Here is a 17,683-nt window from a genome sequence, read left to right as displayed (position 1 = left end):
TTGGGAATGTATAAGCGAGGAAATCATACTAATAACCTTCTTAGTAACTCTTCTTAATGAACTAGAATTCCTAGTAAAGATCATCATTGAATCTAGATGTATTTCGATCGCTCACTTAAAGAGTAGCAGTATGTTCTTGAAGGTTTGGCCTACATCCCCATGATGCAGTCCTAGTACGGAGTAGAAGTAAGTTCGTAGGATGGTCTCAAGACGTTTGACGTTCAAACAGGGGGTTTCAACACGAGGACTTCCCAGGGGGTCACCCATCCTAGTAGTACTCTCGCCCAAGCACGCTTAACTGCGGAGTTCTGATGGGATCCGGTGCATTAGTGCTGGTATGATAGCACCCTTGAAAGAGAATTGGGAATGATCCCTGAGTTAAATTACCCTAGTCCAATAACCTGACTAGAGTGGGTTTCAGATAGACTCTAATGATAGTATGATGAAAGTATTTGAACAAAGAATGGCACAGAAACTAGCCGACTGTCGAAATCATTGATATTTATGATGTAATGAGTTCGGGAAAATTGACCTTGTAAAAGGTCTTACATCATATCTGGAGTAGAAAGGTTTTTGGCCGTATAAAGGCCTAACTAAAAGTACCTATAGTACAAAATAGTCTCATAGAAAAATGTCACATAGGATATAGACAGGAAAACGATTCTTCGAAACGAGGAAGGAAAGTAAGGCATCTCTTACTGGTGACGGTCATCCCTAAGGTGAACCCTTACTTCAGCCAGTTGACATTCCATATCAAGCAGGTGTCTTTCGTACACCCTCTGGCGTACTCGGAGTTCTATGACTTCGGCCCGTGATTCAGCCAGTTCTTGTAGCAGGGTTTCATGGTTTCTCTCAGATCTCTCCCGAGCATCTTCCAGGCGAATGGTGCGGATCGTATGCATTCTCGCATTGGCGACAACTTCTGTGATTTGATGGAGGGCTGTCCTACCTTGAATCTCATTTCGGGCCACTCTGCGGACCAGGATTGGCAAGACTCTGTCTGCTGGGCCCCCTTCGCTTAGGTCATAAAAGCTTCGGTCTCCATTAAATGGCATGGGCTAATCCTGCACTTGGCTCCATGTTTCCAAGCTTTCCACCCACGGAGGCATCGGGCCTTGAAAAGCCGGACGAGGGTTAGGATTTGGAAAAAGAGCCATCGGGGGTAGGTTCTCCATTTCAGGTTCGGAGTCAGAATCACCAGCAAAGCCTTCAGCTTGGTGACCATCCATAGGGATTGGGTGATCATTCTCTGGTTCCTCTCCGAGCCATCCGGCATTGTCGTGGTTAGGGTAGTACGGGTCGTCGTGGGGATGGAATCCAGCCATGATATCTACGCGAGAAAAGGGATATAAGAAATAACTAAATAGACGTACTAATTAGATAATTTTAATATGATCTTTATCAGATACCTCAATACTTGTTTAGTGCATACTAGTTATATGTATTTGGGACAGGATAGACCTTCGAATAAGTGACCCTAACTCTAAGCCCCCAACCAAACAAGGACAGGACATAAAGCAAAGATTCACAGATTCTGAGTCTATGACGTCCTGGATACATACAATTTTTAATGTATCCACTAAGCGATTATTGACCTATTGATAAAAATCTATTTAGTTCTCAGATAAGTAATTATAGTAACACCAAATACCCCTATGGTATTTCATTGTAGTAGTGTTGGTAAGTTTTTAGACTTGTTGTCACATCACAACCATTCTTGGGCATATGCTAATCACTCCTCGGACCAGCATAGTTGATCAGGCTATGCCACTCCCAGGACTGACCATACATCCCCAGGCTTACTTGTGATGTTCAACAATCGTAATACTTTTGTTCTTGTCGTTGTGACACTGATTTTAGTATGAATGCAGGCACGTATTAAATATTTTATTATTTAAAAGTATTAACTCTTGGTCAGAGTGTTTTAATCCCATTGTATTTATAGTTAGTATATCTTTTATGGGTTGATATACTTAATTCACTATAAACAGTGCTCTGATACCAATCTGTCACACCCCAAAACCGAGAACGGCGGAATACGTTCTGGGGTGGAGGACGTCATGTCAAGTATCACAACAATGTAAAGTAGTAAACAAGCAACAACATCATCCATTGCATTAATAGTATAATTTTAATTACAAGTGTGTTCTTTCATAGCATAAACAAAATAATGAATACTTAAAATAAAAGACGAATCTTGACTGCTCCGCCTTCGTTAAACCATGCATCGACACCTGTCTATTTGTAACCTGAGAATACAAGTTATTTTGAAAGCGAGTATCAGCAATAAAGCTGGTGAATTCATAAGTATTTTAGTGTCATTACTTTGAAAAATCGCTATGAAAGATTTGTAAAACTTTGAGAAAGCAGTTTTGTATAAGTGTGAAAACTCTAGAAAATCCCATATTTCCTACTAGTATAAAAAGTAGTCTTTTGTCAAGACCCGAATGTTTTGAAAGTATGAACCTCTACAAAATTTTATGTTTTATCTTGTACAACTAATATTATTCAAATCTAATCTACCTCATCGATTATGTGAATGTGACACAAAGTAAAGGTAATAAGGAAAATAATATAAGAACAGAATTTGTATCCTTTTGCACTAGGATATTCACGGTGTGGAAACTCGCCGAACAGTATAACCGTAACTATATGAATGTATCACACAGTAAGGTAAGAGATTTAATCCTTTTGCACTAGGATATTCAAGGCGTGGAAACTCGCCGAACAGTATAACCGTAACTATATGAATGTATCACACAGTAAGGTAAGAGATTTAATCCTTTTGCACTAGGATATTCACGGCGTGGAAACTCGCCGAACAGTATAACCGTAACTATATGAATATATCACACAGTAAGGTAAGAGGGACAAATAACATGATAGTATCTACTCATATAACATGTAATAGTATCTAATCATATAGGATCTATGTAATCGTATCTATGTACAAGTACCCATGTAATAGTATCTCTACATGTAGCATATATGTAATCGTATCTATGTAAAAGTATCCATGTAATAGTATCTTTACAAACAGCAGGTATTCGAGTAGACTCATGAATGAACTGACTCTTGTGTGATTCCTTGTACTAGGAATGGCAAGTAGTATCTCCTAACTATACCTATTATAGTTAATAGTAATGTACGGGTATAATCGGAAGTATACCTTTGCTACCCAAAGGTACTGAACTGACTGATGGAACTTTTATGACTATATATGTATACATGATATATAACTAATGTTTAGACGACCTTCGAACGGATAACCGATACCCTAAAACCACATCCCAACGAGGAAAAGGAGACAAGGCGAGCTAACCGTTCTAAGTCGTTTAAACATTACTTATATAACTATACATATATAGGCATGCATTTAACAATATAAAAGTATAAAAGAAATTTTGTAAAACCTTTGAAAAGTTTAATAACTAAGAAAAGATGACTTGATGTCAGTTTATAAAACGATTTGAAAATGGTTTGATAAGGCAGTTTAGTGAAGAAAACCCTTGTTGAAACACAGCTGTAATAGATTTTGAAAGAAAGTATACAGAGTGTAAGACAGTTTGATAAAGAGATTTAAACTAGTAAAAACGTTTTGGAAAGCCATTTAAAGTAATACATTTGGTAAAACAGATAAAAGTGTAGTAAATCCTTTTGCATGCGGGTTATTAATCACATGTGATTGATATGATAACTAGCATGATTCAACTTGTATTCTCCCCCATAAAAGCATTTAAAAATATTTAAAAGGTTAATTAAGGGGTATGAACTCACCTGACGTGGGTGTTTCGGGTGAACGGACGGTATAGGATGCTATGTGTCAATTGAGGACTTGAACACACACTTGGATCCTATTTAACATGTAATGATACATTTAAGTATCTAATTAGTCATTTAATAACTAATTAAGCAAGTAAGGATGTCCTTAGGCATGAGAACACTTAACTACAAGTGTTAGGAGTATTAAGGGATGCATATGAAGAGTGTATGACCTCACATTGGAGTTTACTCTTCCAATGATGGCCCTTAGGGGTGTTTACGGTTTCTGGACCATTGCCCCAATGAGTTTACGGCCGTAAACTCATGGCAATGGTGCCATTGGGTGTTCAAAGGTCTTAAACTACTAAAGGAATTATGCTAGACTCGCATTTATGGCCTAGGAAGTGATTAGGGCTTGAAATGGACACTTCTTGGAGTTTACGGTCCTTGGACCACTCCCTTGGGAGTTTACGGTCGTAAACTCATGTTTGTCCATTTCTTTTGTGCTTTGGTGTTTCTAGGTTCAGCATGCAAGGTTCTAGTCACTTATACAAGCATAGGAAGGTGTTTAGGGCACTTAAACACCCTTTGGAGGTGTTTACGGTTTTGAGAGGTCTCCCTAAACCGTAAACTCATGTTTCTTGGTGTTCTTCAAGGTTTGGACATGTATTCTAAGCAACCAACTAGCTAGGAGAAGTATACTTACATATAGGAAGCTTGAATGATCGATTTTTGGCCAAGAACACTAGTGTGTGTTCTTGGTGTTCTTGATGAACACTTGAAGATCTAAGCAAAATCGAAAATCCATGGAAGAAGTGATGTAAAAACACTAGATTAAGTGTTATATAAACGAATCTAGGAAGAAAACACTTACATTTTGGCGGATTTGACGGAAAGATTTTATGATACTTGAGAGGATTTCTTGGGTGTTCTTGGAGGTGGAAGTGAAAAAATGAGTTAAAATGACTAAGTGTCATATTTATACTCTCGGGGGCTTGCGGTCGTAAACTCCGAGTTTACTCCCGTAAACTCCAAATTTTTGGGAGTTTCGCGACTTACGTGCTACACGGCAAACTCTAAATTATACTTCCTTATTTTTTGTTCGCTTGACGAATATAAATTAAAATATTCGTACGGGTTTAAATCCGGCCAAAAATGTTTTGAGATGGATTTGGCTAATTTTTGAAGTGCTCGTTTGTGGAGTTATAATAAATGGAAATTTCGGGTTGTCACATCATCCCCCCGTTAGAGGGAATTTCGTCCCGAAATTAGAATTTAGGTAAAGGAGTAGATATGAATAATCGAGACAAGAAGTGGGGATACTTCTTAATCGATTGATTATCGCGCTTCCAAGTGAATCCAGGTCCGCGGTTGGCATTCCAGCGAACCTTCACTAATGGGAAGCGGCGTTGCTTCGTTCGCTTGACCTCTCGGTCCATGGTCACTAATCCTACGAAGGTGAGGCTCTTGTGGAACTCGATTTCTTCGGGTGGGATTACAAGAGTCTCGTCGGATAGATACTTCTGCAAGTTCGAGACGTGGAGGGTAGGATGTACTGTACTAGCTCGCGGGGTAGATAGAGTTTGTGAAATACAGGGTTGATTCTGGCAAGAATCTCGAAGGGTCTAACTATCTTGGGTTTTAGCTTTCCATGCTTTCCGAAGCGTATTAAGCTTCTCCAGGGTGAGACTTCCAAAGGAATTTGGTTTCTCACCTGGAGTTCTAAAAGTTTCTCCTTCTTGCTTCTCTTCCCAGTCAAGGATTGCTCCTTTCAGGGTCAAAGTCGTATGAGGTTCCGTAAATTGGCGAGGAGTTCTAAATGAACTGAGACGGTAGGTCAGCGAGACCTAGAATTTGGCGAATTCTCGTCGGCGTCTTCGGTGTTGATAAATTCTCAACGGTTCTGATTAATTGAAAGGGTCCTCAAGAATTCCCACATCACTAATAGTGTGTCTTAGGAATTTGACTCTTCAATTCCAAAATCGTATCTAGAGAACTCTGGGTAAGGTTTCTCCGATCGTATTGTTTCCATGGTTTGTTGCAGCCGCTCTTTATGGTTTCCTTCTTACTACGAGGGTAGATAAGCAAGTCATTTACAAGGACAATGACGAACTGATCCAAGTAAGAATGGCGTACCCTATTCATTAAGTTTATGAATATTACGGCGTATTGGTCCTATCCGAGGGGTATCACTATGGACTCGCAGCGTCCGTATCGAGTTTGGAAGATTGTCCTCGGACATCCTTCTCCAATACTCGCAACTACTGATATTCGGATCTCAGGTCCATTTCTGGGGGTATCTCGTTCCTTGCGGTTGGTCGGCCTATTCATCTATGCGAGGCAGATAGAAATGATTTCTACTGGAGATATTGTCGAGTTCTCTGAAGCCAATGGACCTACGAAGCAGTTTGTCTTCCTTCTTGAAGAACAAGACCGGAGCTCTCTATGGCGAGGAGCCTGGTCCTTCAATTCCCTCGCTGAGTAGTTCGTTAGGTTTGACCTGACAGTCCTTGCAGCTCGGGGGGGGGGGGGGGGGGGGTTTAGACTGTAGAGCGATCTAGTTACAGGAGTCGTACTGGGTTCTAAGTTTGTTCACATGACGATGCGATTTCTCGTAGTCTTGGTCAGCCTCCGTCCTAAAGTTCATATTAGAAATCATATTTGGTTCATTAATCCCAGTCTCGTGTATACGAGTCGTATATAATTAAGATTGAAAAGGTAGTCGAATAAATGATTCTTCTTTAAGCTCACATCCCAACGAGGAAAAGAAGTTAAAGGGGAATCATTAATTCTAAACCTGTAGAACCTTGATTATATACCACTCTTGTGTATACATTCTTCAGCGATAGATCAACCATATGGGCCTTTGGATTGAACTTTGACGTACTGTACGAGTAGTACTTCGGGGAGGTTTGCTGAGGTTTCTTCGAAAAGGATAAGGAACATGAGGTACTTTACGCATGAGTACCTCGGAGTTCTGAAATGACGGCTTCGCTAGAAAGATGATTTCGGAGAAAGAGACGTGCGCATGAAACTGGTATTGTGAGGATCGAATGGAATCTAGTCGTATGATAAAATTCAGAATCACTTGGAAATAAAGGTACTAGATTTGGTCATAACAGTGTTACAGACAAAACACAACAGTGCAACTTTTAACAGAGTTACAGTACTATAGATTAGTTACAAGACTACCGCTGCGAACAATGTATACTACAAAAGGCAAGTATACGCAGCACGAGGATCCCTTACTGACGGGATCTCGAAAAAGATAAGGCTCAAGTTGCACTAGTTTTTAAACAGTTTGGAAAGCATACAAAAACATCGCTGATGGGAAGCGTTCATATACTATAGTAGGGTCCTTTGTTGTTCTGGGGTCAAACTCCTCCTGATCCCCCGTCACCCTTCTCTGTTGGGCAGTCCCTTTTGAAATGTCCCATTACACCACATAGATGGCATATCCGAGAAATTTCGACGTTGGTGGTTGAAGTAATGTGTTGGATCCGAGCCCTGCAGTAATTGATGGTGTGACCCATTTTGTTGCAGTTTAAGCACTGCATTACTCGACAAGGTCCATGATGGTGATATTTGCATTTGTTGCACTCCGGGAGATTTCCAGCATATGGTTTGGCTGGGTTAGGGATAACTGGGAGGCTAGTAGGGATGACAGTAGAAGTTGTAGATGTCATGGCCGTGAAGGTTGCCACAGGTTGTTGTCTCTTGTTCGCCCCTTGGGGTGGTTTGACTTTACTTCTTCTGGGCTTTAGTGTTTTATTCTTGGGTTTGAGACTCGGAGTGTTGCGGCAGTTTGTTACTCGCGGGTGTACTTGGTTGTCACCTGGGTTGGAATCATTGATACCCATTCCGCTAACGTTTGCATTGTTAGCATTAAGGTGAGTCAGAACAGCTGACACGACGGCTGAGACTGCAGCTTGAAAGGTAGCTGCATCGATACGAAGGGTAGGGGTTTCGTTGTTCGGCTGACTGTTTCCGGATGACGACATGATCCTGAGACACAAAAGACAAGGGGTTTGTGAGTGACTATGGTTGACCCTAGATTATTTTGATTTTTGACTAAGAGGTGAGTTATTATTCATGAAAACTTAGCTTATACACATTATTATATAATCAAGATTAGGCGGATAGTAAAATGTGTGATTCTACTTTAGTTTCACATCCCAACGAGGAAAAGAAACTAAGTTAGAAATCTCACATTCTACCGTCTACCAGGTCTTCGTTATATATAATTTGGGAATGTATCTTCGATATCATTTATTATCTAACTAATGTGCCGGTTAGCTACACACGCTCAATTAATCAATGATAATTTACGAGACACCCATTGCCAACAATATTAGTCGCATATTAGTGTGCTACTTAACCACACACGCTCCAGTAACGACTAATAAGGTGCAATGTGTAATTTCATGGGTTAGCATCAAATTGACATTTTTCATAAAGTAACTAAGATTAGGAATTTTATAAAAAAAATTTAGTTACTTTATAATTTCATTATACTTATTAATGAGAAATAATTGTCCTATTAAACTCGTTCAGCTAACAAACCTCCACCAATCAAGGGAGCGGTGGGTAAGAATGGATACCCAATGACGGTCATTTTATAGGTTGTTTCCTTAAACTCCCCTTATATATCGGCTTTGTGAATGAGTCATACTAGCGGTTCGACTGACTTATCTTATATATATAGTAATATTAAACTTTTAATGTTACATATAATATAAGGGTGTATTTTAAAACATTTTAAGATAGCAAGGGTTTAATCTTTTAATAAATTAAACTTTTAGTTTAATTAAATTTAAACCACTTAATTGATTTATTGATTATCCTTTAATTAATCACTTAATTAAATTAACAATAAGATCCATAACGGTGTATTTTAAACTTTTCAAAATACTAGGTTATATTTTAAAATTTTAAAATCAATATCCAATTAATTAAATTGAAAAATAAAACCATTTATGAATTTTAGATAAGGATATCAAATTACATTTTAAAATATTCAGATTTATACAAATAAACAATATTATAAAATGTAATTATCCTAATCAAATCATAATATAGATCAAAAATTGAAGTTTTTGGATTTGACAGCCCACCACGTCGTGGTAAAGGAAAAATCGAAGGCACCACTTCGTGGTGAAGAGCACCACGTCGTGGTTGCGGAACAGAATGCATATTCTGTTCAGCTTCTACTTGTTCATGTTCATATTGGTATCAATTCAATAGAAAACTAAACCTAAGCCCTGATACCACTGATGGGTTTTCAGCAATACATACAATCCTATATGTGCATGCAACCCTAATAAGATCTATGTCTTCTCTAATTGAACATAACATATGAATAACAACATACAAACCCTAGATCTATGTATACTAATAAAAAATCACATAAAAGGATTAAGATGCATACCTTTGATTGTTATGTAGTAATAACAATCCAAAACCTTGTAGATCTTCAAGCTCAAGAGCAAGTATCACAAGTGTAATACCTCTAATGAATCACAAACACACTTAGCAAGAGGATGAGATATGAGAGGGAGGAGGAAGCTTCAAATTTCGGCTATAACTCTTCTAGGGTTTCTAGTGGCCGAAAATTAACAAGGGAATGGTTCTTTATATAGTGAGGTAACTTAGAGCCAAAACTAGGGTTAGGATTAGGAAACCCTAATAGCTTTGCTTAAGGACCAAGCAAACCCTAAACCTTCCTTTCTTAAGCCCTTGGACGAAAATTCTAGGGCTTCTCTAGAAGATTTTCGTCCAAGCCTCTTTACGAGGGTTCTAGAGCTTATTCCTCAACTATCAATAAATTACCAAACATCCCCTGTACTTTTAATTAATTCAATTAACCCCACAACTAATTTCAATTAATTTCTGATTAATTATTAATTGAATAACACTATTTCTAATTAATATAATAATTCCATAATACATTAAAAAACCATTCATTTCAATTTATTAATCAAATAAAAAATTCTTCCTCTTTCTCAATAGGTAATCTTGTCTAGTTGCTACTATGAAGGCAACTCAAAAGGGTTGTGCTACTATCAATTCAAGTATATAGCAATTATAGTTATGAGCTTAGAAACCTAATCCAACATTTTGTTCAAGATGTTTTTAGTCATAAGTATCAAGATAGAATCGTAGAGCTCGTCGATACCTTTCTGTGGATATAATGATCGTCGAAAACGGAGTTGGAACGAAGAAGTTATAGTTGGTTTAAGTTAAATTGGAAGAAGAGAGTTTGACAGTACGCTCTGCGTACACCACGAGTACGTTGGGCGTACTAGCCTGAGGAACTCACGTTTTAGGGCGTTACGCTGGGCGTGCCGCCGCAGACTAAAAACCCTAATTTTGTGGTTTTGTGCCCTATTTAAGGACTCTGGCCCATTGGGATCCTTCCTAACATCAACCTACACCCTCTTAAGCCTCCAACTCGAAACCCTAACCCCCTAGAGAAAATCTTGAGCCTTTTTATGTGTTTTGGGTGCATTTTGGAAAAAAGAGAAGTCCAAGCTTTTTGATTGTTGAAGCTCCATCTTGTGGATCGATAGCCTACATTGTTGAAGTCCAAGCCTTTTTATGTATAATGAAGCTTGTGGATCGATAGCCTACATTGCTTTTCTCTAGTCTTGGGTCTTATGAGCTTTTTTGACCCAAAACCTTGGTCTTTGTGAGTATGGACTACTCCAAACCATTTGAGTTTTTATTTCAGACGTTTTAGAGGGCATGGTGTCATAAAAATGCAAGCTTGATCCTTTCCTTTCATCCATGCATGAGTTATGGAAATTTTGGTGATGTTAGAAGTTAGAGTTTTGAGATAAACCTCTCTTTGACCATGAAAAGGCATAAATTTGGAGACATTATGGACTAGAATGTATTTTAGGGTCAGATCATAGGGTAGTGTAAAGTGTCTTAATAATTAAGACCTTAAAAGTTGAGTTTGGATGTAGACCGAGTACACCGATCGTAAGTCTGGCTACGACGAGCGTAGCCAGCCGCAAACTCGCGTTATGTGTAACGCCCGCAGATCCGGGCTAGTCAATTTAGAGATAATAGGGGTCGAAAACGACTTTTCGACAAAAGATTATTTAGAATAAATAATCTTAACCAAGTTGTATAATATGTCTCAAGGGTTCCGTACATATAAAGAACGCCGAAATCCGAGTTATAACGAAGAAGTTATGGCCCGTCGAAGTTTTACGGCAGAACATGCACGGCACCGGGAGACGTAAATAGTGAATTTATGGTAGAAGACTTTTTAGCCTTAGTGATCTAAACAAAAGTTATAGTATACGTTAAAACGAGAGCGCCCATAAAAAGAACGCCCAAATCTGACTTCGTATGAGGAAGTTATAATTTTTCGAAGTTTCGGCTTAGTAGTGTACAACCCGAAACTCGAATTTTAGTTCAAGCGGTTTTTGGCTTACGCGACCTAAATGAGAGTTGAAGATCTCATTAATAGCAACTCAACGATAAAAAGACATACGAAAACGGAGTCCGTATGAAGGAGTTACGAATTCTTCGCGGTCATTTAACAGTCTAATCTCCTCTTACTGTTAAATTTAAGATCAATCGAGAATTAGCCAACGGGGTCTAAATGAAAGTTGTAGATCTTGATTTTACCTACGCGTGGAAAAAAAGAACGTCGAAAATGGAGCTCGTATGCGAGAGTTATGATTTTTCTAAGTCGGGAGGCTGATACGCGAGTTTGGGTGACGTGGCACCACCAGAAAGAGGACACGTGGCACCACCAGAAGGCTGCCACATGCACCAACTCGGCGCGTTTGTGTCAAGACTCGGCGAGTCCATCAGGAATTCAGCCTGTAAATAGAGGTGTCGGGTTCCTCCATTTCCCACACCTTTCCCCACTTCTTTCTCTCTCTAAACTCTCTCTCTAAGCCTCCCTAACCCCCCAAAGCCTAGGGTAACTCCATAGCACGAGGCAGAAGCCCCGGAGCGCCCGACGGCTCCGAGAAAAGAGCCTTTCGGCTCGGGAACGCTACTCCAGCGAAGCCCGGTTTTGCGAAAAACCCGCTGTAAGTGAGCTATGTCTACCCTATCTTTAGTATAGCTTATGTTTTAATATAGTAACATTATTAAGACATTAAAATAATTATTTGGGCTATTATTATGAGTTATATAAGAGTGTTTCTTAACGCTTATATAATAGTAATAATAGCTAGACTATTAATTAGTCTCGGTTAACGTTAGACTAAACCCTAGTGGTATTGATACTAGGTTTTGTCAAGGGAAAATTGTTTTGAGATAACGAAGTGCTGTCCGAGTACCGAGTCACCACCTTATCATGTGAGTGCATAGTTACTTTCATCTTACACATAGATATGAAGTATTTTATATAAATTACGTGCTATGTGTGTATACTATCTGAATACTTGTTGTCTATGCTGGATGAAACGTTTTATACATGTTTTAAATGATCTAAATTGTATATGTATTTTATATCTACAAAATGTGTTGGGTAAAACATGGGTAGATTAGAGGTGAGATAAATGATGAGCGATGAAAGACGAGATAAATGATGAGCGATGAAAGATGAGATGAATGATGAGCGATGATATATGAGTGCGAAGCGATGACCTAAGCGATGAGCCAAAACGATGAGCCAAAACGATGAGCTAAAGCGATGAGCCAAAACGATGAGCCAAACGATGACCCAAGCAATGGGCCCATCACCTAGCAGAGTATGGATGACAACCACGGACTATTCTAGACAGTCTAGTGGAACACTAGCAGGCTCGTAACCTGTAGGTGTTGTGAACGATGTGTTCACCCGGTGTACTCTAAAAACCCACTGACAGGTATTACGAGTGGACTCTTAAAAACGATATTGTCAATAAACGAGATAAACCCTGGTGATTATGCAGACTTAGTGCCGATTCCTTAGGATACTCCTTAGGAATGAATGAACGAGGAATAGCTGAATCTTAGGGTAGATCCTTAAGAGTAAAGAAGATAATGGGGATGGGTAATTGGGTTGATTGTTTGATGTTTAACATAATAATTATATTATTGTGGGTTGAAAACCCTATGTACTCACCAGGTTTCCCAACCTGACCCACTCAAGCTTATTTGTCTCACAGGTGTCGATATGAAGCTACTTTACACTGAGGGATTTAAAAGAGATGTAGATCACTAGTGTAAATGAATGTAAGTTCTGTTTATGCTTATGTTTCTATATTGACGATGACACCCCAATGTTTTAAAATGAATAAAAATACATTTCTTCAGAAATGCTTTGATAACGTACTTATCATGTTTTACTGGGAACAAATTCCGCAACATTTTTATCAAAAGAAATACTCTGATTTTTTTAAAGCATAAACAAAATCGGTCTTTTTTGGCCGTGAAAATGAGGATGTCACATTATGCCTTTGTGCTCTACACTCAACGTAAAGCTTGAGTACGCTGTATGTAAGGTCAAAAATGTTGATCGTTGATTTTCGTTAACTTTTGATCAAGTGTGCCTTTTAGCCATTTTGTGAGGGTTTTGGGTCTTGGAAGGGGCAAAATGGTATTTTGCCCAAATTGTGGATTAAACTTGGCTTGGGACTAGTTGAGTATAGAAAATTACATTAATTGTTAATTAGGGCGATTTGGTGCGATAAATAGGCGGAGTCTAGTTCCAGCAGTTCGGGTGTGAGTTCTATCAGTCATCTATTCAATGTGAGTTTCCTCCTTATATTATGTGGGTCGAAGGCACCAATGTTGGCCCACTGTATTATGTTATAGGATAGTAGTGAGTCTTCTCACTATACTTGCGTGTGTGGTAGTATGTATATATATATATATATATATATATATATATATATATATATATATATATATATATATATATATATATATATCATGGTTGCAGAAATCGGGATTAATCGGCGATTAATCGATTGACGTTCTCTAACCGTCGAGGATTAGGATATTAATTATAAATTTAGGATTAATCGGGTTTGGCAGGATTAATCGGTCAACAAAATTCAAAAAAGTCAAAAAAAAGTCAAAAAATTAAAAAAAAAATTCAAAAAATCATCTTTTTTGTACTCCAAAATTTTCAAATTTTCAAAATTTCAAATATTATACCAAAATATTCATATTTTCGTATTTTCAAATTTTCAAATTTTCAAATTATAAATTTTCTTATTTTCTAATTTTGAAGTACTTGTTGTTCTTAAGATATATTCTTATTTGATTAATTTTAATATTTTATTAATAATCTATGGTCCTCGATTAATATCTGCCAAAACCGATTAATCCCTTAACACCAGTTGACGTCGAGCTACCGTCGATCGATTTTTACAACCTATATATATATATATATATATATATATATATATATATATATATATATATATATCATGACCACCTGGGTCTATTTGTTGTTACTGTGATATGTGTTGATGTGTGTGCTAAGACTTCGGGTAATCTCCAGGGTTGCTGATAACCCATATGGCGTGTTGTTTGCCCACTGAGACTTCGGGTAGTCTCCAGAGTTGCTGATAACCCACTAGGCGTCTTGTTTGCCCACTGAGACTTCGGATAGTCTCCAGGGTTGCTGATAACCAATGGTTGTTTATTCGTGTTGTGTTGTATGTGGTACTTTGGGGAACTCACTAAGATTTTTGCTTACAGTTGTGGATTAAATATTTTGTAGGTACTTATCGGGCAGTGAAGGTGTGACTGTACAGACACATCAATAATTTTATGATTCAAGATTCCACATTGTCTTCTAATTAACTCTGATTTCGGAATAATGATTTATGAACAAATGGTTGTAACTTTACTAAAAACAGATGTTATATTATTTTAAATGTGAAAAATTTAGCCTCGGTTTTTAGGACGTTACAAGAGCAGCATTCTAGGGGCGTAGGGAGGCCAGTTCATATCTTGGGTGGTCCGAATCAGGCTCCATGTCGTTTCTTCCAGTCTTTTTTTTTTCTAAAAACCCTCGCCGATGACAACTACTTTCCTTCTTGTTTTCTGTCGGATTGAAGCTCAATGGACGATGGAGACTACATTATAACGGAGAATATCATGTGCTAGAGGGTCGGTATCAAATAACTTTTGAAGTTGCATCAATTTGCAGGTCCAAAGGAGAAGAAACAGGCTATGTGTCGTTGTATTGATGTTAAGAGAAAGGGACTAAGTTTCGAGAATTGATGATTTGGTCCCTGAACTTGGGCATGCTACGAATTCAACCCTAAGCCCAATCCCATTTTACAAAAATGATTTTCGAAAAGTACAAATTAGCCATCTACTTATATATTCCTAGGGCTGTCAAATCGGGCAGTTGTGTCGTGTTTTTGTCTGACACGACACGACACGACAAAGTTTTATATAACACGCACACGACACAACACGATGTCGTGTTTTTTTCATTAACACAAAAACGAACCAATTAAAACACGATAACACGACACGACACGACAAATATAATATTACATAACTATTAGTATATTTCGTTAATACTTAAAGATATATAACACGGCAAAAACGACAAACACGAAAAACACGACAACCACATGCTTAATCGTGTCAATTTCGTGTCAATGTATGAACACGAACACGGCACGACACGACATCGTGTTTTTTAATCTTGACACGAAAACGACACGAACACGAATTCGAATTTTGATTTCGTCCCGATTTCGTTTCGTTTCGTGTATTTTTGTCGTGTCGTGTCATAAATTGACACCCCTATATATTCCTTATATTAAATAAATTTGTTTCATTTATTTACTTATTATTATTATTAATATTATTATTATTATTATTATTATTATTATTATTATTATTTATTTTCTTTTTTTTAATAGATGTCCAAATTGATATAAATCTTTCTTTTCATCATTTACCTTTTAGTTTTTCCTTTTAAATTATTAATTTGCATAGCTGGCCTAAGTATTGATCTTCCTTCCAATAGGTCAATCATAAAGTTCACAGATGCCTCTTTATTGGCAGAAACCCCAACGTGCCTAAATATATCGAAAAGAACATCCCTAACCAGATCGTGTCGGTACTTGAAACCCGGGAGCTCTTTACAATGAACTGCATGCTCCCCAAAGGAGTCCAATCATTCCTTGCGACAAACAAGGCAAGTCTCATCAATCGAAAATAAAGAGATCAAAAGAAGATACTTGAGGATGACACAATACTCCACTAGCGACATATGTTAGCCAAGACAGTCAATAGGAATAATCATAAGAAAATCCTAAGCATGTGGGGCCCTTAGATACTCAAAAATTGCTTTTTGCCTGATCGTCATGTTGAAGTGAACTTCCATGTCTTGGACAATTTTACTAAAAAGCGCACTCACCAATAAATGTTGGGCTTAGGCCAGCTGAATGTTTTAATATTTGGATGGGCCGGAGGGAAAAATACATGTGTGGATCTAACATGGGTTTCCCCTCTTGTGGGCTTGGGGAGTGAGGTTTTCACTGTGGGGCAAGCTGCTTTAAGAGTTGCATCACGCAAAATGGCAAAATATTATAAAGCGTGCATGGAAAATCAACACACGTTTATACCTTTTGTATTTGATACTTTCGGTTTCCATGCGCCAGAAGCTATGGAGCTCCTCAATAGATTCCAAAAAGTTATGCATAATAATGTTATGATCCCAAGATCTATAGATGTTGTTTTTAAAAGAATTAATTTTATCATCCAAAAAGGGGTTGCGGAACACCTTGTTGCTCATTTACCCCTTACATCTATATTAAACTTTCTTCTATTTTTATATTAAAATACTAATTGGCTAAAAAATCTTAAATATATAAACAATTGAAGTTTATTGTCCTTTTCTATAAAAAAAATTGACATAAAATAATAATTTTAACATTTATTTACTTAATTATTATTTATTTGTTAAACTCTTTTAAAAAAAGTAATAAGACGAAAAATATGGCCATACATTAGCAATGAAAAATTGAAATTTCGTTGGTTTTATATATAAACATGTAAGAAATCTTCACCAACATTGTAATTTTTTTAGAATTGTTATCTTCTTAGTTATGGGTATCACATCTTTTTCGTTAAAAAATTCATAACAAAGATGTATTTGAGTTGATGTTAAAAATAAATCTTAAATGACATAATAGTATATATTGAATTTTATATTCGAGTTGGGACTTGGGATTGCCTATGCGCGCGGCCATTTGTTTTTCATAAATAAAAGTGGTTCGATGCAATCAACGTCAGATACTTTTTTGGATAAAACGACGTCGTTGTCGTTTGTTTACCTACGTACACAGCACTGAGTTTCGCGGGACTTCCCTTTGAGTGTCTCGACAGCCTGTGATAGGTCCCACCCTTTTAGCCTCTTGTATTCATACTCTGTACACAAAAAAAATATCATAAAAGGCTTCGAATTTTAACCTTTTAATTTTTTATTATAATAAACTAATCACAAAAAAGGCCGTAATTTTTCAATGTATTTTTTATTTGTTAAAGCTAGTTACCATATATTCAATAAGTATTTTTGGGTTATTCAATCAAAAGATGATTTCATTTTCTTACCGAATTTCACTAAAAAAATTTCTAAAAGATATTAGCTAAATACCTAATACAAAGTCATTTGTCAAATATATTTTATATTACAACTATTTATATTTATATAAATGAATAAAATCGAGAGGTTAATGAAATATAAACAAAATACATATTGTGAAATAGTATAAATAGAAAAAATCTAGAATGAGTACAATAGAAAGATATTAAATTATTATCAATCATGGACTCCAGTCCAGAGTGTGAGGATGCCATTTGTGTACCATTAAAAATATTATTATTATCCGACAAATTTAATTAATTAATTAATTATTAAGTTGAAACGGAACAAAAAGTTGGGTCCCAATGAACTCGGTTCCATTGTCCTTTCCCTTCAAATACCACCGCT

General features: G+C 37.2%; 1 non-coding gene across 1 annotated transcript; it reads right to left on the bottom strand.

Annotated features, from left to right (window-relative positions):
• Nucleotides 1-230: 230 nt before the first annotated feature.
• Nucleotides 231-349, bottom strand: LOC145162027 (5S ribosomal RNA). Its single transcript, XR_013738882.1, has one exon. It is a non-coding gene; the product is annotated as a 5S ribosomal RNA (ribosomal RNA).
• Nucleotides 350-17,683: the final 17,334 nt, after the last annotated feature.

The sequence above is a fragment of the Lactuca virosa genome, chromosome 2 (genome assembly GCF_052849685.1).
Source record: "Lactuca virosa cultivar CGN04683 chromosome 2, Lactuca_virosa_CGN04683_v6, whole genome shotgun sequence".
Lineage (NCBI taxonomy): Eukaryota > Viridiplantae > Streptophyta > Magnoliopsida > Asterales > Asteraceae > Lactuca > Lactuca virosa.
This window is presented reverse-complemented; position numbering and strand designations above follow the sequence as displayed.